The 21323-nt window shown below is 39.6% G+C and overlaps 1 protein-coding gene across 3 annotated transcripts in view; it reads left to right on the top strand.

Moving 5' to 3' along the window:
- atf7ip (activating transcription factor 7 interacting protein) overlaps nucleotides 1–21323 on the top strand; it is a 44658-nt gene that overhangs the window by 6945 nt on the left and 16390 nt on the right. Inside the window, exon 1 of one of the 3 annotated variants that reach the window (XM_079811434.1) lies at nucleotides 6063–6127. The exons of the other annotated variants lie outside the window; for them this stretch is intronic. The gene's annotated coding sequence lies outside the window, so the exon portion shown is untranslated. Of the gene's footprint in view, nucleotides 1–6062; nucleotides 6128–21323 lie in introns of those variants that run through there. 3 annotated transcript variants of the gene reach the window in all.

Raw genomic sequence — 21323 nt, 5'->3', positions numbered from 1 at the left:
ATTGATGCTCGAGACTGCGGTCTTTAGAGTCCTTTTTAGCACACCCACCCCCCATGCCGGAGACGCCGGTTCAAATCCCGCTCGGAGCGGGTCGAGTAGGACTGGTTACATTTGGTGCCGTGACCCGGATGGGAGTGAGGTTTAGGGTGGAGAGTGTAACAGAAGCAAGCTGGTAAGAGCTGTGCATGTAAACCTCACTCCCCTGGCCTCAAGAGGCGCACTAGCAACTGATGCTACTAACTGCGGTCTTTAGCGTCTTTGTTAACGCGCCTGCCTCCCACTAGTGCACTAGCACCCATACTAGCGACTGGTATTACAGACTGCGGTCTTTAGCATCTTTGTTTGCACCCCGCCTCCCATGCCGGAGACGCCGGTTCAAATCCCGCTCGGAGCGGGGCGAGTAGGATCGGTCACATTTGGTGCCGTGACCCGGATGGGAGTGAGGTTTAGGGTGGTAAGTGTAACAGAAGTAAGCTGGTAAGAGCTGTGCATGTAAACCTCACTCCTCTGGCCTCAAGAGGCGCACTAGCAACTGATGCTACTAACTGCGGTATTTAGCGTCCTTGTTAGCGTCCCCGCCTCCCATGCCGGAGACGCCGGTTCAAATCCCGCTCGGAGCGGGTCGAGTAGGACTGGTTACATTTGGTGCCGTGACCCGGATGGGAGTGAGGTTTAGGGTGGAGAGTGTAACAGAAGCAAGCTGGTAAGAGCTGTGCATGTAAACCTCACTCCCCTGGCCTCAAGAGGCGCACTAGCAACTGATGCTACTAACTGCGGTCTTTAGCGTCTTTGTTAACGCGCCTGCCTCCCACTAGTGCACTAGCACCCATACTAGCGACTGGTATTACAGACTGCGGTCTTTAGCATCTTTGTTTGCGCCCCGCCTCCCATGCCGGAGACGCCGGTTCAAATCCCGCTCGGAGCGGGGCGAGTAGGATCGGTCACATTTGGTGCCGTGACCCGGATGGGAGTGAGGTTTAGGGTGGTGAGTGTAACAGAAGTAAGCTGGTAAGAGCTGTGCATGTAAACCTCACTCCTCTGGCCTCAAGAGGCGCACTAGCAACTGATGCTACTAACTGCGGTATTTAGCGTCCTTGTTAGCGCCCCCGCCTCCCATGCCGGAGACGCCGGTTCAAATCCCGCTCGGAGCGGGGCGAGTAGGATCGGTCACATTTGGTGCCGTGACCCGTATGGGAGTGAGGTTTAGGGTGGTGAGTGTAACAGAAGCAAGCTGGTAAGAGCTGTGCATGTAACCCTCACTCCCCTGGCCTCAAGAGGTGCACTAGAGAGTAGCGACTGATGCTTGACACTGCGGTCTTTAGTGTCTTTGTTGGCATGCCCACCTCCCACTAGTGCACTAGCACCCGTACTAGCGACGGGTGCTACAGACTGCGGTATTCAGCATCCTTGTTAGCGCCCCGCCTCCCATGCCGGATGCCGTTTCGACTCCCGCTCTGAGAGGGTTGAGTAGGATTGTTTACACAGGCACGTTGTTAAAGATGACTAGGCTGGATCGGAAGCTATGTGTAGTCTGACATGTTTTTTGTCCACGACACGGACAAAGAATTTAAGGCCCTGTGCATGAACTGTCATGTGACATGAATTTTCAATCGTATAGGGTGGACTGAGATTGTTTCTGAAATGCAGTTGGAACTCCAGTTTAGACGAGGAACGTTTTCATTTTTAAACGCTGTTTTAAAGCGAAAACGCAATAGTGTTAACAAGGCCTAATAGTCAAAATCTTTGCCACCTTTAAAAAAGTATGTTCTATATAGTATGAATATGTGTAGTATGAATGGCATGCAGACTTATTGTCATGTGACCTAGTAGCCGCAGTTTTGTCAACTCGCTGCCATTCACAAATCCTCTCCTGTGGCTTCAAGGCATAGTAAAGTGCTCAGTACTTGTCACCTACTTGCATTTGACAAATTCTGTGAATTCGGATATACTACTTGTACACTGTTTCCCCCCTACTATGTATTAGGGACGCATGCGATTTTGGATGCAAGTTATTGACAGACAGCCTTTGAATGCATGACCTTCTATACTTCTAGCATGTTTTCTGCTTCTTGTGGACGTCGTGCCACCAAGTAGCCATGGCTGAATTGTCCTACTTCCCTCGTCTGTCTACTCATTCCACAGCTTTAATAGTCGCTTTCATTTTATAATAGTAAAGCAATATATTGTTTTTCTTTTTCTACTCTGGGGAAACAGCCTGTTCTTTTAGTGCATTATTAAACTACTCATCTTTTTTTTTTTCACCCCTAAAGATCTCTTAAATGGTACAGCCCTTTTTCTGTCAGTAGTTTTCCACTCACCCATTGACATTCACTGTAGGGGGAGGGGAACGACTTGACTTGTGCTTGTCTTGAATCATAGAGTAGCTGTGCTGTTGTGCTATGCGTTTCCCGGTATCCACTTCTATGCCATGTGATAGTCGTACTCATAGACAAGTAGTCTGTTCCCTGACATCATGTCTGAGTGTACTTTTTAAAAATGCAATTTCAGATGCAAGCTTTGCAGTGGCAAGTACAATGTGTTTGACTTGCGTTTCCATGAGTACATGGCTCAGTTCTCCCTTCATTTTTAGGCTCTGTTAATGGGTGCTGTTATATCACAGGTCGTGGTTGTATTGTGCTTTAAATAAAACCCGGAAATATATTGAAGTATGTTATTTCTTCCTTTTTTAAATAACCATATCAAAACAAACTCAAAAAAAGGGAAGAAAATAGGACAGAACTGTCTGAAACCGGGCTGATTTCATGGCGCTGGCTATTAGTCTTGTTTCTTTGTACATCAGTCAAACTACATGAAATATTTTATGCATTAAGCGGTTCAATTTAAGAGGTTTCATGATTCGTAATACTGTTGTCGATTATTAATTGTTTGTTCGAAAAAGGTTTTAGTTTAAAGTTTGGTCTTTAATCTCCATAAAATGTGTACCTTTTAAGATTTTTCCATCATAATAAATGCTTGACAAAAAAATAGGGTAAGGAATGGAAGGAGAAGGAGAGCTTCTCATATCCTGAGTGTAGAGAATGGGACAGAACTGGTTGAAACCGGTTGTGGTAGCACAGCTTTACTTCCTGAATGTACAGCGGCACTGTGAACAACAAGGATTTCTGGTCACTAGCTATTTGTGCCGTATGGATAATGTGGTATTAATTGTACGAATTTTAAGCGATACAACTATTTTGTGTTTTAGGAGATTTTACGATTTTTAATGCTGTGATGTTTAGTGACCGATTAGTTTAAGAAAATGTTTAAGGTTAATAGGAGAACATATAATAAAATAACAACGTCCCAACAAAGAAAAGATACATTTTGAATTAGTGAAAATAAATCACCTGTTCTCATTTTTCAGCTTCTCGAGGTAGCTGAAGATTAATATTACTTAGATTGTAATCTAAGCCTCTGTAAACAGAATAGCTGTATGTGCTGTTGATCTCATCAAGGCGGCATGATTTGCTATTTTTATCTTAAACGTTATATCTTGCACTGATTGTATATAGAGCATGATCATGTATCACATTGAATCATGTAACACATTGGTAATGATGAATCTGTAATGATTCATAATGTAATAGTGAAAATTTAGGTGAGAAACTTAAATTGCACCCAAAATGAGACCTGATGAAATTGTGCAAATGCCGATGACAACATTACCATTGGTTAGACAACACTTAAAATCCTCTGCAAAGCACATGGTGCAACCTCGTTTCTGTCACCCCTCCCCCACACTTATATGGCTCATGATTGACTTCTTCTTCTTAATTAAAATGGTGTATACATAAAAATTATTAGATTAGTTCATTCGTACTGCATAAAACTCAGGACTTCAAATGGTCAACAGTGCTTAGACAAAACTGGTTCAAAATGCTGCCGCTTTTTTTCTCATTAATCATGACATGTGGTGTGGACACTCCCCTATGCACAACCACATAATGGTATAGTCCACCCTTGCCTCTGGTTTTTCCACTTCATCTCTATTCTTTATTAGGCCTGCTGTTTACTAATCATACACTTAACAACCAATGAGCTTTTTGCAATTAGTCATACTTAAAGGTTTTGAGTGGGAACAGATTAATTTTCAAATGTGTTATTTACAATTGGTTTTTATCTCTTATCTGTGTGTAATCTGCTCTCACTATTTATTTATGGTTGCTGACCTAGTTAAACCCTGGTTTCATATTAATATATTTAATCATACTTAATGTGTCTCTATAGTATTGATTGACAGAGTAATGACTTTGTACTTGAGCGCTGTGTCGCTGCTTTCCAATGCTCATCTGCATATTTGCATTCCTGTGACCTTTGCATTGTTAGCGCTATGCTAGTTAAGCTACAGGAATTATGAAGCAGTGTCATGTGTACATAAAGCTCTTCTGTCATCTATACTGTTATTGTGTTTGGACCAAATGGGTTGGTTTTTGGCAATCTGTTTTTCCAGCCAGGCTATGTACTAACAACCAAGAGCCGATTTACAATAATTTAAGGTAGCTTAACAGACTTATCAGCCTTTTCTGGAAACCAGCAGCATACATTGAAAACGTTAATGTTAATGCTTTGACATATTCAAACACATTCACTTGATGCTTCCAAGAAATTTGGAATAGTGCTGTGAGGGGATTTACGCATGTGTGCCTGTGCTGCTGCACATCTGTAAGTCTGTGTGCAATGTGCATTTGATGTAGTTTTCGTGAACCCACTAGTGCACACGCGCGCACACCAACACACACACACTATGGCATGCACTGAACTGACAGCATTAATCCAATACTGGCCCTACACGGTAGGTGACAAATTCGTCAACTGTGCCATGTATCATGTTTTCGCGCCAGCAGTGGCACCAAATGGAAGTGCAAAATAATGACAAAACGGCATTGCCAAACAGGTAATCTTGCCTCTAACATGCCATATTTTTATGTGACAGTCTATTTTTCACAGATAAAATTACATTTGAAATATAACATTTGTGAATCAAGTTTTCAATATGCACATTAATTGCTTGCAATGTTTCTGTGCTTCGATAATGGCACTAAACCTGCGACCATGATTTATAATTTTAACGCCCCCCCACCCCCCACTCATTGTTAATGGTTTTGTTTTAATAATTAACATACTTGAATAGCTAGGTAGTTTCTAGAAAGTGGAGGTTTCTTTTCTCTCGCATTCTGCCCTCTGAGAAGATATCAGATTTCTGTTTCTTTTAAATTAGATCCTAGTGTAAAAATAAGCATAACTGATCCTACGAAAATTACGGGCCAAACTGTCAGCTCTCATGTCTCATTTCTTCATTAAACCTAGGGCTTGATTGTACAAACAGTATGCTTTCCAGCTTTTTTCAACAATAGCACTTTTCATATTCATGCGTTATTATCATACAACATTAAGTTACTCATTACATAAGCACTAAACAGACACAATTGTTACATACGATCTCTCTTCATAGTCATATCATTACTAATGTCTGTTCTGCTGGAACTACAGGAGAAGGTAAGGGGGTAGATCCTGTTTTTATCATTCCCAATCAATGAAAACTCTAAACTGTTGTTTAATGCTGTTTCCTGTGTCTGGCTTCCTTTGCCGATACAAGATGGAGTTGTCTCCCCCTCTCAGTCCTTATGATGGTATGCTCTGTACTCTCCAGTAATTTTCCATTGCCTGCTCTGCTGTGCTACTTGGTAGCAAGCGGGAGGAGCTACTGCTCAGTGTGACTGTCTCCAGAACTAGTTTCAGCTAGTTTGATATTTTGTGTAGACTAACTACTACGCAATTTTTAAAAACAGTTCTCCATTTAAACTTTTCAGAACATGTTAAGGATATGAGAAGGAAAGACTTTAAGTAGGCCAATTAAAAAACAAAACAATCATGTTTAGCTCTTGGGGTTATGTGAAATTATGTACGAAATACTGCTAATTTTTCGTTTCCAAGTGTATATAAGCTTCTTTGTTGAAGTATTAATCGTAATACCCCTGCAAAATGAATGGTACAATCCTACCTAAGCCCCTCCCACACCCTTCCCCCAGCCTGATCAGTTTTAGTGCTAGACTTTTGATTGAAGGCTAGAGCAGGCTTGCCAGTTTTGCCTCCTAGCAGAAGGTGGCCTGCATGCAAGGATAGCAGTGTAAGGTCCCTGCTTTCTGTCTTCCTTTTGTAAAATTTTTATCTGTATTATTATTATAATTATAATAATAATAATTATTATTATTATAATATTTCTATGAGTGTGTGTGGTTTGGTTCATTAGGTTGTACTAATTGTAATATATTCTGCAGTGGGTGACGTGTACCAGTAGGGGGGAAAGTGCTAGCTTTTTTGAAAAGAACCATTCATTTATGTATGTGTAATTATTGATTTGGTTTTTAACCAGTTTATTTTGGCAGGTGTATTGTGGTTCAGGTGTACTTGGTCCTGCTCGGTGATAACTTGCTTCAAGAAACATTTAAGATCCGAACTCTCGTTTAAAGTGTCCTGACGAATCAAACTTACATTGATATTTTGGCATAAGGGGTCAATGAAATTACAGAACTCAAAACTTGCTCACAGTCCAAATAGAGCATTTAATTACTTCACACTGCATTAACGACTCGTTTTAAAAAGCCCACATTGTGATGTCAGGATGAGGCGTTCATTTGAATGACTCCACCCATGCAACATCGTAATCGTCTTGGTGAAATGGTTACTGTATTTTGCTTTTAAACTGTGAAAATGTTGTGTCGGGTAAGGTCCCCAGACATTGCTGTGTTCCTGGTTGAAGAAAAACCGCATCTTTGCATGCATTTCCAATGGATCCCAAAGTTGGGAATTTTTAACGATGTACCTGATTGTGTAAATGTGGGATTATTTGTTTGTTTTGCACGTTTTACCATTGATTCATTTGTAAAACACTCACAATATGTAGCAGGATTTGCAACGTTACTTTTATTGAAAGATGGCACACTACTATAATGAACCTGTGTCGACGGTAAGTAAACAATTTAATTCTTATGTTTTGGTTTGTTAATATTTGTTTGAAAAGCAGGGTGTAATGCAACGCAAAGCATGTATTATGTGTAATGCTTGGTTAATTATAATCTAAATACATAAACCGACACCAGGAGAATTCTTCACGTTTGTAGCTAGTGTAAAGGCCCGTTCACATCAAGGACTATGACTATAAAGATAATTACATTAGTGTCCACACAATATCGTTGTTTATTTGTTTGCCTCTTTAAATGCTCGAGCTTGTTACAGCAGGATGCATTTTGATTGGCTGTCAATGTTTTTATAGTTCGTCAGCTGGATAAAATCGTTCTGAAAGTGATTCCAACTATATCGTTTCTCTATATTATAGCTGTCGTGTGAACTTTGCTATTCTTTAATATTGAGAGCGATTCTTAGAACTATATAATTATTTAGCGTTATTTTTATAGTTATCGCCCTTGGTCTGAATGGCCTTTAGTCTGGATTAGCAGTGTTGGCAGCTAAAAAGCTTTTTAGATGGTATATCATTTTGGTTTTCATCAAACTATGTCTTCTGGCGGACTTGGTGCCGATTTAGTTCAGTTTCTATCTGAAGTTTTGAAAACCGTTCTGTGCGTAATTGAGGACGCATTGATCATTTTCTTTCCAAAGATTTTAGCCAATCACAATCATGGCTTTTTACATTTAAGTCTTAATGCACAAGTGGCCTCAAAATGGAACATTCGGTTGAAGGGTTTAGACCATTTTTTAACAATCTTAATAAACGATATAAGTGAACCCTTACTTGCTCAGCAAGGTTCTCTTAAAATTAGCTACTAATACATGGACCCCTTTTGTTTCAGTCGGAATTAAATCATTCCGAGTGATGAATTCGAACAGTGTTTACATGCTAAATAAAGTGATTGGGATGATGTGTGTTTGTCACAAGCTTCAAATCAGAATTTATATTTTAGCATGCGCAAACTGCACGAATATACAAGAGTCACAGATGATGAGAGGAAAGAATTTTAGATTGATATACTGCTACTGTTGCTCTTTCATAACAATATTAGCCTCTTAGGGAAGAATAGCCATAGTAGATTCACTAATGCCTGCTTTAGTGCCCTCAGTGGCAACACTAAGAATGCATTGCATACTTGCGCAACAGCATTTTTGGTACACAACAACTCCCGAAATACAGTTTGCCTATCTGTAAGTTGCATATAATATTCAGCAATGATTAATTCCATCTTTTATAATTGTGTATATTTGCGCTGTACTTGTTCTTATTGCGGTGAGCTTCACATTGAATTGCTGTCAGAATGAGGCTTTGCAATACATGACGGGAATGAGAGGCAGATGTTGGAACTGTCATGTTGTTTATATTCTTAATTAGCAAGCAAGATTTCAGCAACAACAGTCATTACATCCTTCAGAGGACGAATAAACAGCAAAAAAACAAAACAAAACAACAATCAGATTAGGTTGTTGAACATGCTGTACCCTGTCTTGAAGTTGTATAACCTTGATCATGGAACGTATTAAAAGATAACAAGGCTGTTTTATAAGAAACCAGATAGATTTGTTTAGTCTGCAGAGTAAATTGGACAAACTTTGAGATAATGATATTTTTATGCCATTGCAGCTGTTTTCTTTGTCATCAGCCGAGCTGGTGGCCATTTTGTGTTATTGCAGTGCAGAGTATGAAATGGCCGAGTGGGGGAGGGGCTCTTAAAGAGACTTGCTGGAGTCTGGCTCTCAGTGGTAGCTGTAGTGTGCATGCTTCACTGCTGTTGTGCCGTGTTTATTTCTGGTAACTCTAGAATAATTTTAAGCTCTAGTGCAAGAAATGGGTTCCATTTCATGCACCCGTTTCACAATTTTGTGAGTTTTGAAAGTAATAACGCACAAGTGGCTCCACAATGGAATGTTCAGTCAGAGAGAGACTAGAAAGTTCAGACCATTTTTGGAAAAAAAAAACTTTTACTTGCTTAGCAAGGTTCTCTTCAAACTACAGGACTTGAAATGAACACCCGCCAAATGCAGTGGCATTTAATGCAGTCACTCCTACTAGCCACTTTGGCAGGTTGAATTTTATACATTTCCCAATTGTCATCTTTTTAAAGAGCATCTGAAATAATAAACTATGTTCAGCAGCGTAGTGTTGTCAAAAAGATACTTTTTTTCGCTACAGAAATATCCGGAATTTTCTGTAGAATACATACACAACACTCTCGTTCTCTAATCTCTCCGACAGCAAGTTGACCCAAACCCGCCTCCCCTCAATCGTTTAATTTGCTCCGGACAAATATTTTTGGTGTTACAGGGCTTGAATTTTGGCGTGGGATTGCGTGTAATTTTGCCCATTCCAGCAGATTTTGTGCTCACACCCAAAGTGCGCACACATAGCCGCCTCTCAGTGCTAAATTGAGTTCGTTTTCGCTGCTTATTGCTCTTAAACAGCAAACAAAATAATGTCAAAATTCTTGGCGAGTACTCTCAGTCAGTTATGTTTTAAGAGCTTGGAAACCGTTGAGAGAGAAAACGCATGCGTAACAGTATAATGGATCCGTGCGTCAGGTCTTAAAGTGACAGCAGCCTATACTGCTGCCAAATTATGAGATATTAAAAATATATACATCGTTTACACCAATGTCTGTTTTAGTGCCCTCAGTGGCAACACTGAAGCCGAAAGTATACTTTTTTTTTTTTTACGCCTACGTGAGCATATGCGCACGGTCGAACGCACAGCTTTGCAACGTAAACTTCTCTGACCACGAGTTACAACCCATGTAAATATTGCAAAAAATCAAATGCGCATGTGCAACCTGGTTACAAAAATCCGGTGGTGCGCGTTCAGTACACGTGTACTCTTCTGGTGACGAAATTTTCGTGACGCGCAGTCTACTTTGACCTTGATAATGCAATGCATACTTGTGCAACAGCAATTTTGGTACACAACAACAACTCTTAAAATGCTTTAAGTTGCACCTTAATTCAGTCTTTTATGGTTGTGTATATTTGTGCTGTACTTATTTCGTTAAGCTCCACGTTGAATTGCTGTCAGAATAAGGCTTTGCAATGCATGACGGGAAGATTTCAGCAACAGCTAGTATGTCCTTCAGACCATGAAGAAGCAAAACAACATCTATCAGATTAGGTTGTGGGATTAACCTTGAATATTTGGACATACTGTGCCCTGTCTTGAGGTTGTATAACCTTGATGATGGAACGGTATTTAAACATAACGATTTGGAAAAGAAAAGCTTGACCTTGAAGAAACAGGCTAGATTATTTCAGTCTGTAGACTAAATTAGACAGCCTTTAAGATAGACACTTTTTATGTTTGTTTCTTCTCACTTAATTTACAGAAATACTGCAATTGCAGCTGTTTTCTTTGTCATCAGCCGAGCTGGTGGCCATTTTGTGTTATTGCAGTGCAGAGTATGAAATGGCCGAGTGGGGGAGGGGCTCTTAAAGAGACTTGCTGGAGTCTGGCTCTCAGTGGTAGCTGTAGTGTGCATGCTTCACTGCTGTTGTGCCGTGTTTATTTCTGGTCACTCTAGAATCATTTTAAGCTCTAAGTGCAAGAAATGGGTTCCATTTCACACAACCGTTTGACAATTTTGTTGGTTTTGAAAGTAACAACATTTTATTTCTCAGAAAATGAGAATCCTTAATTATTCTACAATTGTAAAATGTTACTTTTGAATTGTAATGTAGTAGATCAGATTGCTAGTTTTAGTATCTTTTATCAGAAACCTTCAACTTCTGACCGATACATGAGAGTTCTATGGCAACCAATTACTGAAGTAGTCTCAACTGGTTTCAGCCAGTTTCAGCCGGTTGTATCTGTGAGTAGGTGGCTGAGCATACAATAGCATTGGAAAATGATAGCTGCTTCCATGTGAACTGTTTTTAACCAACAATGCTCTCTGTTTTAATATATCTTGTATTTCATGTTTGTCATGGATTAGATCCCTGCTCCTCTGAAATTTAGAAAATGGTATATTCCACTTCCAGATATCTGTTTCTACTTACTTATTTTTATTCTCAGTCAGGGCAGGGGTGGGGTTTTGGTTGTGTTTGCAGCAGTTTGTTTTTGCTGCTATGTGTCAGCCATTTTACGATACCCAGTTTAAGGAATCTGTTAATTTAGTATTTTGGGAAACATTTAAGACGGTTGTGAACAATGCAGTTGTATTAAGCAGTAGCAAATATCAAAGCATTGATATTTAGCCCATATAAATATTAATTTAACAGGTACTTTTATTGCAAGCAACTTAGAGTTAAGAGTAATGCCAATGTGATGTTAGCAGTGCTGTACAAGCAAATTTTAAAAGCCATACAAGGACTCCAGACTAGAGTGCGGATCGGGACGCATTTTTCTGTCTGAGCCCGGCCCGCGTCCGACAGAGCAGTAACCGAACCCGACCCGAGCCCGACAGGCATTAAGATATTTATGTCCGAGCCCGAATCTATTGTAGCGCACAGACTCTTCATAGTTGTGAAATTGCTGTTTTGTTTTGCACCGGCAGTGATAAGGTTAACAAAGGGAGTTCAGAGGGGCGGAAACAAATACGGAAGACGTGTGCGCTTGAGTGAGAGTGTGTTCATCTTCATTCTGATTAAAAGTTCGGAAACAGAGCCTCCCTTGTCTGTCATTCTTCAGACATTACACTATTATTTTTTTTTTTCTCATACTAATGACACGTGTGTTTGTTCGTGTGGAAAGCCCGCTTTTATTAGGCAGCTATAGGAAGGCATTCTGAAATGATTACAGATGAGCGCATCAGCGCGCAGACGGGGAAACAAATAGGCTACACATGTTAACGGGGCTCAATCAAATAGCCAGTTGTGAAACCAAAATTAAATGAACAAAGGTCTATCAAAAATGACCCAAGCTAAAAGAACAAAACATTAACGTAACACAAATGCAGCATATTGAAATGAAAATCACTCTTACCATTTTTCTCGAAAACTGTATGGCTACTAAACTGCAACATGGGATCTATTTACATAATCCATCCTTCAAAGTTTAGGCTAATCCAGGTTATTATGCAGAAAAAGGATTGCATCAACTGTGTATGGCTTCAAGGCTGTCCTCTGCTCGATGGTCCTGCCAGCAGTGCTGAAGTTGCGCTGCCAGCCACATGTAGCCTAATAATATGCAATATGCACGCACGTGTTGCGCGCTGGTTGCGCGTTGTCACAGCTACAAAAACAAATTTCTTCGCACAGGAAGACGGATGTTAGGGTAATATTTTTAATTTATTTTAATCACAAAAACATCAGGTTAAAAAGGCCTATTGGCTACCTACATAAGCTGTTTTAAATTTCAAATGTTCAATGCCTTATCGCGCTGACGTGACCGAGCCCGACCCGAACCCAAACATTTTTTCTAAATATCTGTCCGAACCCGGCCCGGCCCGTTGGTTACCGTCGGGCTCGGGTCGGGTATCCATCCTCTACTCCAGACTAACATTTGAGAGCAGTGGCATCAGCACCTGTTTGATGGCGCTGGAGGAATATTTATCATGAAGTTAATTTAAAAGTAAAATTACTCTTGTTTTTTGATAATGCGTGCAGTTACTAATAAATATTTACTTGTTTGTTTGTTTGTTTGTTTGTTTGTTTATTGGGAATTTAGCCGTGAAGCACTGAGCTTGAATTGAAATGCAGATAAAATGTACTTTTATTAACAACAATAATGTGCAAAAACCTAATTTAAATTAAAAAATTCTACTCTTATTAAATGTAAAAATTTTCTTCTATAGTATCATACTGAACTGACCGACAGCTTCAGGGATTATAAAAAGAGCTGTGTAATTCAGTCAAAATTTTTGAAAAAAAGTTTTTGTTTTTCATGAGACTGTGACACCCTACTTTTTTCCATATATTAAGTATTGGAAATGGCTAAGTTGTCAAATAAGTTCTCCTATGCTGCCACCTACTGGTTATAGTGGTAATTTAATGTATTTTTTAAATAAAAGTGCTTGTTTGCCACAAAGTGGCCTACACCTTTAAACGTTTAGTTTTACAAATCATCACATTAAAAAGAACATTAAAATGTAATAATATTTAAATGTAAAAATAATACAAATTTTTTGACCATTTCTTCCATTGTACCATGGGGTGTTACTAAATTAGATCCATGGTGAATGTTTAAGATATGTGGACTGAAACCCATTTACTTAGTTCAAGCAACAATGGTTTCTCCTGGTTTCCACGTCAGCGCTGTTTGATCTAATAGCTATGGTTTATGACAGAATTCTGTACCGAGCGCTTCTCACTAAATCCCGCAGTAGCGATTGTTATTAATTCTGTGGCGAATTCAAACGCTTTCTCACTGGATCTCCCAGCGCCGTGTAGTAACTGTGTCGCGTGTATGAGCTTGCGCTGCACTGTCTATTATTGGTCCGAGCTGATAAACGGTCAGCTCAGTTAAAACGAGTAGCGCGGTTCCATTCCGCTTTCATTTCAATTGCCATTTGATGTTTCTCATATGTAACTAAAATGGCAGCTCTTATCAGTTGGGCACCGTTGTGGTCACACCACCTCTAAAAAAAATGTAGTCGCACCAGCAGGAAAAAAGGTCGCAGTCTGAAGCCCTGTATACCAGAATACAAGGGACATATAACAATTAAAGCTAGTTCTGAGGATAGACCGTAAAAAAATATGGACGATGCGAATTCATTCTCTTCCGCTGAAGTAACTGAAGCCTCTGGAGGTCCGAATATGGCGCTGACATCTTGCGCAGATTTAGGACAGAGTCTGCGCAGTAGTGATCTCAGGACTGGAATCTGCGCGGTAGAGAGCAGGAAGTAGAGGCGCGATATCAAAAGCCCGCCCACTCTCTCGGAGATGCAGAACAACTCATTATGTCGGTGTGAAATAAACAGTTATAGAAATGTAGAAATTAAAGCTAAAGCTCCGATCTCCTCCCGAAAAAAGTCTGTTAGTGCCTCAGTGACAACTTGACTCAGAGAAGCCGTCAATCTCAACTGTCAATCATGACGTCACACCCTCCGTTTTTATAGCATCAAATAACTAACTAAAACTAAACTTACTTAAAAAAAAACGAACACTTGAAATGAAATCGTGATACAAACTGCCTACAATGACAGAAACCAACTTTGGTAAAAAAATATTTGAAGTGTAATTTGACTGTTTAGTTTGTCTCGCGTCCATTAGGAAACATGGAGGGGCGGGGGTTATGAGCTATACTGGGACCAGCCATCCGGGGGCGATCGAGGCGCAGAGGCTTCAGTTTCTGAGAGGATTGCTACAGGCTTGGTTCTGAGGAATAGAGGGCAGCAAATAATGTACTCTTTTTCTCCATAACCTTAAAAACATAAATAATTCTGACACCAGGCCTCAGATTAGATCAGTGCACTTTTTTTCCCAGCTGATGAATGATAAAAACATTGATAATCAGAATCCAACAGACTTTGCACATTTAAAGCAGCGGACGACACAGGCTTATTATAAACAGAATGTTATGATGTGGTCGCTAGTTATAGTTATCTTAAAGTTATCAAGAATGAGGAGGCTTTAAGTCCGTTGTAGTTGTGTACGAATTCCTTTAAGTGCTGCTTTAAATTAACCTTAAATATAGAAATTCTAGAAATAACACCTTTTTAAAACATTTTTGTTATCTGCAGTGTTTTGGTCATGCAGTTCTATGCACTTGCTAAAATATAAAGGGAGGAGTGCATGTGCATTTTTTTTTCTGTCTCATCTTATTTAATTTAGACTGCAAGCTCACTGCTAGTCAAAATAATCCTTTGCTGTAGCACTGTAGATTCAGCATTGGTGCTTCTAATTAGCGGTGCAGGAAACACTGGATTCCTGTTTGTGCTGGGTAAAACATGCATGGGACCGGACCGTTCATCCAGAGAGGCGGCCACAAACCTCAAACTGTTGGATGCAATGTTCGCTGAATGTTTCATGGTCAATTGCATTGTTAATTGATAAGCATCTGGGATGAGCTTGATTCAAAATTCCATATTAATCCTTGGCCAGGGATGGAAACTTCGGTCCTGGTGGGCCACTGTCCTGCGGGGTTTAGCGCCAACCCTAATCAAACACACCTGAACAAGCTAATCAAAGTTGTCCATGCCTGTTCTAGGCATTTTTGCAAAGTCTAGCTCCGTGTTAATATGATATTCTAGGGTTCTAGCGGCCCGGATGGTAATGGCGGAGATTTTAAATAGTTACTCGTCCTTTTCCTTGCACAACTTCCTTTCAAGCGATCTCTCAACACCCCTTTTTTTTTTAAATAATAGTACGACCCGTGCCTGTCCTTTCTTCCGTTTTGACTGTGCACATTCTGCAGCTATGGGGGAGGGGTGAGTCTTCTCACTTCCATGAGTTTACCCCCCAATAATATTTAAGTACTTCTGTTTCTCACCTTGATCTCTACTTGAGTTATGTTTTTCTTTTCGTTCTTGGAAATGCTAGTTTGTTCAATCGTGGCAAAGTCTTGCATGCTGTTCTGTTCACTGAAGGCAGTTTATTGTTTCTGCTGGATTCAATAGTGATCCAGAGGATGTTAACAATCTTTATTGGTCTAAAATGAACATGTTTTAAAGGCACCTCTGCAAACGTAGTAGAGTCCAAGCTATGCTTCCCTCCCCCTTCCATGTACTCTTTGTGTGCTCCTAAACGTGCCTGAGTTCTCTCATGACTAATCCTGGGCTAAGCTTGAGAACCGCTGTATTTCAGACTCATCTCCACAGTTAATTGTATTTTTAAGATCAACACATTTGTGTGCGTCTAAATGTGCGCACTTTCGTTAAAGCTGAAGGGCACTGATTGGAGGAGATTGTGACCAAACGTAATGTTCATGTCTGGATATGTTGGACCTCTGAGTAAGTGGACCTCAGAATGACAAGTAGTTAATGTCTGTTTGGAACTCAGGTAGTTGTAACGTCCAAGTTAAGAGTGTCTCCCCCTCTCAGTCCTTCTAATGGTATGCTCTGTACTCACCAGTAATTTTCCATTGTCTGCTCTGCGGTGTTTGCAGCAAGAGGGTGGAGCTACAGCGCAGTGTTGACTGACTGTGCTCTGAAACTAATTTCAGCTAGTTTGATTATGTTGAGACCTAATTTATGTTTGAACAGTTCTGTGTTTCAATTCTGTTTCACAGCATGTCCACCTCAGTTAATTTAGTAAGGGAAAAAAAGTAAAACCTGAATAAGTTAATGAATTAAAGTTAAGAGAACAATTTTTTTCTTTCTTTTTGCAGTCATATTAGCTCAAATTTTTCAGTAGTTAGTGCAATTAGTGATAGAAAAATTAGTAGAATTAATTAGTAGCACCCCTGTAAAGTCCATGGTACAGCCCTAGCCCTGCCCCTCCCCCACTTCTGCTCAGTTTTACTGCTAGGCTTTTGATCGCACGAAGGCTAGTCACGCTTGCACATTTCTCCTCCCAGCAGAAGGTGGCCTGCATTTGAGGATAGCAGTGTAAGGTCACAGCTCTCTTCCTGTACTTATTTAATTGTTTGTATTTTTCATTGGTGTCTTTCCCTGAAAGTATGATTTATAGAACTATGTGAAATGTATGAAATGAAGTGGGGTGCTTGCGATTTACTTCGCATTAGCATGAACGTGTTAGCCATTTTCACATGTCATATCATATCATGAATTGACTATGCTAACATACTAAAAGCAGTTGATTAGTTTTCAGTCGGGTGACTTGGCAGACATGTGTTTCAGGTGTACTCAATCCTGCTCCTGGAGATTTTCCTTTCAGCAGCGGTTCAATCCAAGGGTGCGTCTCAATCAGCTCCCTAGTTCAGTAGTCAGGGCACTGATCAGGACATAAGTCAATGGGATGACTACCTAATCAGTGCCCAGACTACTGAACTAGGGAGCTGATTGAGATGCACCCCAACCCTACCTTAGCGCACCTGCTGCTAATTTACAAGATCCTGAGGACCTTGATTGGATTCCTTGTGTGCTTGTTTAGGGGCCGAACTAAATCGTGTTTTTTGTAGAAAATTTAGTAGGGTTGATCACCCTTGTATACTGAAAGCATGTCACTACAAAATGATAGGCCCAATCAAATTTGAACTTGAAACTAGATTAAAAAAATAATAATTAAATAACTAAAATAACTCCTTACAATGAATACAAATGTCAAATTTGACTTAAGCTAGTTTTTTAATTGCACATTATTAGTATTGTTTCAATTGTATTGAGAAACAGAGAGACCTAACCAAACTATAGACCAGGAAAATCAATCCTGCTGGCTTTGAGAGCTTAATTTATTTAAATATTAAAATTCAATTCATATTTATGAATAAACTTTTGTCAGGTGGGGGAAGAGTGGCTGTGTTGCCCTGCATACATTAAAACAGTGTTTGTCAACTGAAGGCATCAGGTTCTTCCAATGTAGACGACTTTGTTGTTTAGAATGGGGGTGATTTTAAGTTTTGATGTGACGTGGCACTTGCATGCGTTGTGGACAACGTGTTAGTACACGCTTGTGGCTTTTTCACTTAACAATATTTTTGATGCTGCATGACCTGCATTTATCTATAAAACAAAGAAGTTAATGTCCAGAGACATTGCTACTATTCCATTACGGTCACTCGTTGAATACAAGGTGACAGAGGTAAGGGACATCTGCATGGACTGAAGAGAGAACCCTTTAAAAGCGCTCCATTAATGCTCCAATGCACAAATATGAAGCAATGCCATAAGACTGAAGTATGATCAGATTGCTCAGAAGAAACACAGGAGTAGCCCACACCTGATGCACGTGGGAACCATCTTTGTGATCCAGAACACAGAAGACGTTTAGCACATAAGACTACTGGTGGGATGACAAGGCTTGAATAACTAAACACACTGTGCTCTCTGTAGTAGTTTTATGATCTTGATGATGCAGCGTAATTAAAAGCTGATGATTTTTAAAAGCAAAAAATCAGCTCCAGTGTGGACGAACTGGACGCATCTTGACGCTAAGGAACGTAGACGTGAAGAAGCATGCTTGCATGCAAGCTAGACACTATATCAGACAGCCCTGAAACAGAGGCACTTTATTTTAATTTAGTCATTTCTTCCTGTTTAAATTACATGATTTGTGCAACTGCAGTTGTCAGCAGCTGAACTGGTGGCCATTTTGTGTTATTGCAGTGCAGAGCTACTAGTATGAAATGGCAGAGCGGGGGTGGGGCTCTTAAAGAGACGTCGATGTGCAAGTCTGGCTCTCCATGGTAGTAGCTGCAGCGTGTGCACGGTTTTACTGTTGTTGAGCCATGTTTGATTCCAGTCATTCTAGGAGGATTTATGCTTCAATGCGTGAAATGTTTCCTTTCATGCACTTGTATGATGATTTTGTCGGTTTTTGAAAGTAATAATTTATTACACAGAACAAGGAGATTCTAGATTCTGAAATTAAACTGATTTCATTATAAAAGCCGCTATTTGGTTGGTGTATGTTACCAGGAACAAAAACTGACACATGACAGAGATCTATGACATACAACCCACAGCTAAGCCAGTCTCAACTGGATTCAGCCGGTTTCTGCCGGTCGTGTCTGTGATTAGCTGGCTGTGCATACAGTAGCATTACAAGAGGAAAGCTGTTGTTTTTTTTCTAAAGGGAGTTACTGAATTACTAGTTTTAAGATGTATGCAGGTCATGTTTGTACCTATTTCACCAGAAACCCTCTTTAATACTACTTTGCATTTTATTTTTTGGCATAGATTAGCTTCTCTTAATGTGTGTGCTACCCTACAAATTACAAAATGGTATATCCCATTTGGTCTTCCTTCTCAGTCAGGATTGGGGGAGGATGTTGGCATAGCTTTTGTTTTTCATGCTAGCAGCGACAAATTTTGCAAAGCTGTCATTGTGATTTGCAGTTTTGATTAGTGGTTAAAGCGTTTAAGAATTTTTTTTTTTTTTTTCAAAAAATGTTTTATTGTCTGTCTAAAAACGCAGTGTTTATTGTGCATTTGCGAATACCACATTTACATTTATACATTAATATTTGCATTTATTCATTTAAAAAAACGTTTTGGTTAAATGTGACGCACCATTTTAAATTATATAAACACAAAGGCAGAAGGAGCCAAAATATTATCAGCCCCACTGAATTACAAAAATAGATTAGAATAAAGCATTACATTTAAATATTTAGTAAACCAATGTTAAGTAAGGGGCCAATAAATACCAATATTCTCCATAACTTAAACAATTTGTTTAAGTTGTATTGTTATTCTTGTCCTTATCATTGCTACAGTATATTATGTCTTTTTAAAAAATATTTTATTTCAGTGACAAAAAAAAGTTGGATTTCTGAAAATATAACTGACCTGAATAGCTGTTGTGATAAACTAGCTGCTATTAAGCTGAAAGAATAGGCCTGCACACTGCCATAGTTTGCTCATAATTTAGTTTATTTAATCAGAAATGTTTTAGATCAGCACAGTTTCTCAGTGTAGTCTTTGTTATCGGCGCAATGAGCACAAATACTGTGGTTTTGCTGGACAAAATTGATAGCATCAATATTAATGAATATACGTTAAATATATAACTTGATCTCCACTGGCCAATTTTTGAAATCAAAAATTTCGACATTTATGTTTGGACTTAAATGGGTTTGTAATCGCCTGGTTAATGTACAGTACTAGTGAGTGAGTTAGCTGGCATCTGCTTACATTTACTAGTACTGAGATACCTACACAGAACCTGCTATTGTATGTCATGTGAAGTCTTAGTCAGTACCACCATTCTCAGTCATTTTAGTCATGTCCAACTCAAGATGAACAAACTCTGACAGTGAGTCAGATGTTAATTCATCGGGTGAGTCATTAGACTGATTCAAGTTTGAGAAAAATGTTTGATTCCTTACAAAGAAAGAACCAGCTCATAGTTATTTGTTCACACATTAGACTACAATGTTTTCAGTGTGTCTTTTGTTGTGGTCAGCCAATGTTTACTGTCTATTTATACTATCAGACCCAGAACTGCGAAATATTACTTTCTCATAGCGTTCACTTCACACTGTGAACTCTCAAGTCACAACTCGGCTCAACTATATTTTGTCTTGCCGCGGTGCTGTAGATCCAGCAGCAGCATGTCGTAGTCTCAGTTTAGCAGTGCAGACAAATCTGTGGCTACTTATGCAGGGTAAAATAAGCATGTGGGTCTTCATCCAGAGAAGTAAAAAAAAAAAAAAACACACACCAAGCTGATGCTAAACTTGTATGAAGAACGAAAAGCTTGATGTGAATGAGCACTGGGGCAGAACTTCACTGGTTGAATTCATTTGTGAATTCACACTACTGAAATGGCTATATAAACTCAACTCACTCCTCAAGCTGGCTTTCTGATTATTGAAACTACTGAGGTGATCAATCTGACTAGCAGTTGGAGTGTGTTTTCTGCATTGAAAGCTAGTCGATACACACGAATCGGAAAATTACAAGCTGTTGAGATGAAGCATAGCATAGGTCTCTGTTAAATATATTAGCTACTAGATCTGTAAATGCAGCAACACACTATTAAATTGTGATTGCATGTTAATTTAGGCAGATGTAACGTTTTCATTCTTGTATGCAAAGGAATATGTATTTTTACACCCCTCTTTTTAGTAGTAGTACATTCCCTGTCTATTCATTATTCATTTCTACCGTTTTTTTTCCCCCCTGCAGAAGTGGGGGGAGCGAGAGTGTTCTCACTATCATGATTTCTATCCCTACTCAAATTTGACAGCTTTTTTATTTTTTTATCATTCTATGCTTGAGTTTTTCGCAGCGCATAATTAAATGGAAAGCCTGCAGTTTGGCTTTGCTTGTTCACTCATGGCAAGGGTCTTGCAAACTGTTCTGGTTGCTGAGGGCAGTTGTGTTTCCTGCTGTCTTTCAAAGAAGTAAAAGTTGTTAAATGTTGTACTATTTTTCTAGTGTAGAAATCAACGTGTTTTAAAGGCAACTGCAAACATCCAACATGTGCTCCCCTCCCCCTTCCATGTACTCCTTTGTGTGCTCCTTGAGGTAATGTGACTAGACATGCTTGTGTTCTCACGACTAATCATGTTTGAGAACCGCTGTATTACGGAATCATATCCCAAATTATTTTAATATTTGGATTTTTTGTTAAATTCGTCTGCCTTTCATATGCGCTTAAAGTTAGCTCTGATTGGATCACCTCAGTGCTGTTTGGCAGACATATCAGACCTCTCGATTAGTTGGACCTCAGATGGAAAAGACCTGTAATTAATGTCTGTTTGGAACTCGAACCGTTGTAACGTCCACGTTAGGAGTGTCTCCCCCTCTCGGTCCTTATGATGGTATGCTCTGTACTTTCCAGTAATTTTCCATTGCCTGCTCTGCTGTGCTACTTTGCAGCAAGAGGGA

This window comes from Gobio gobio (genome assembly GCF_949357685.1).
Source record: "Gobio gobio genome assembly, chromosome: 3".
In the NCBI taxonomy this organism is placed as follows: domain Eukaryota; kingdom Metazoa; phylum Chordata; class Actinopteri; order Cypriniformes; family Gobionidae; genus Gobio; species Gobio gobio.
This window is presented reverse-complemented; position numbering and strand designations above follow the sequence as displayed.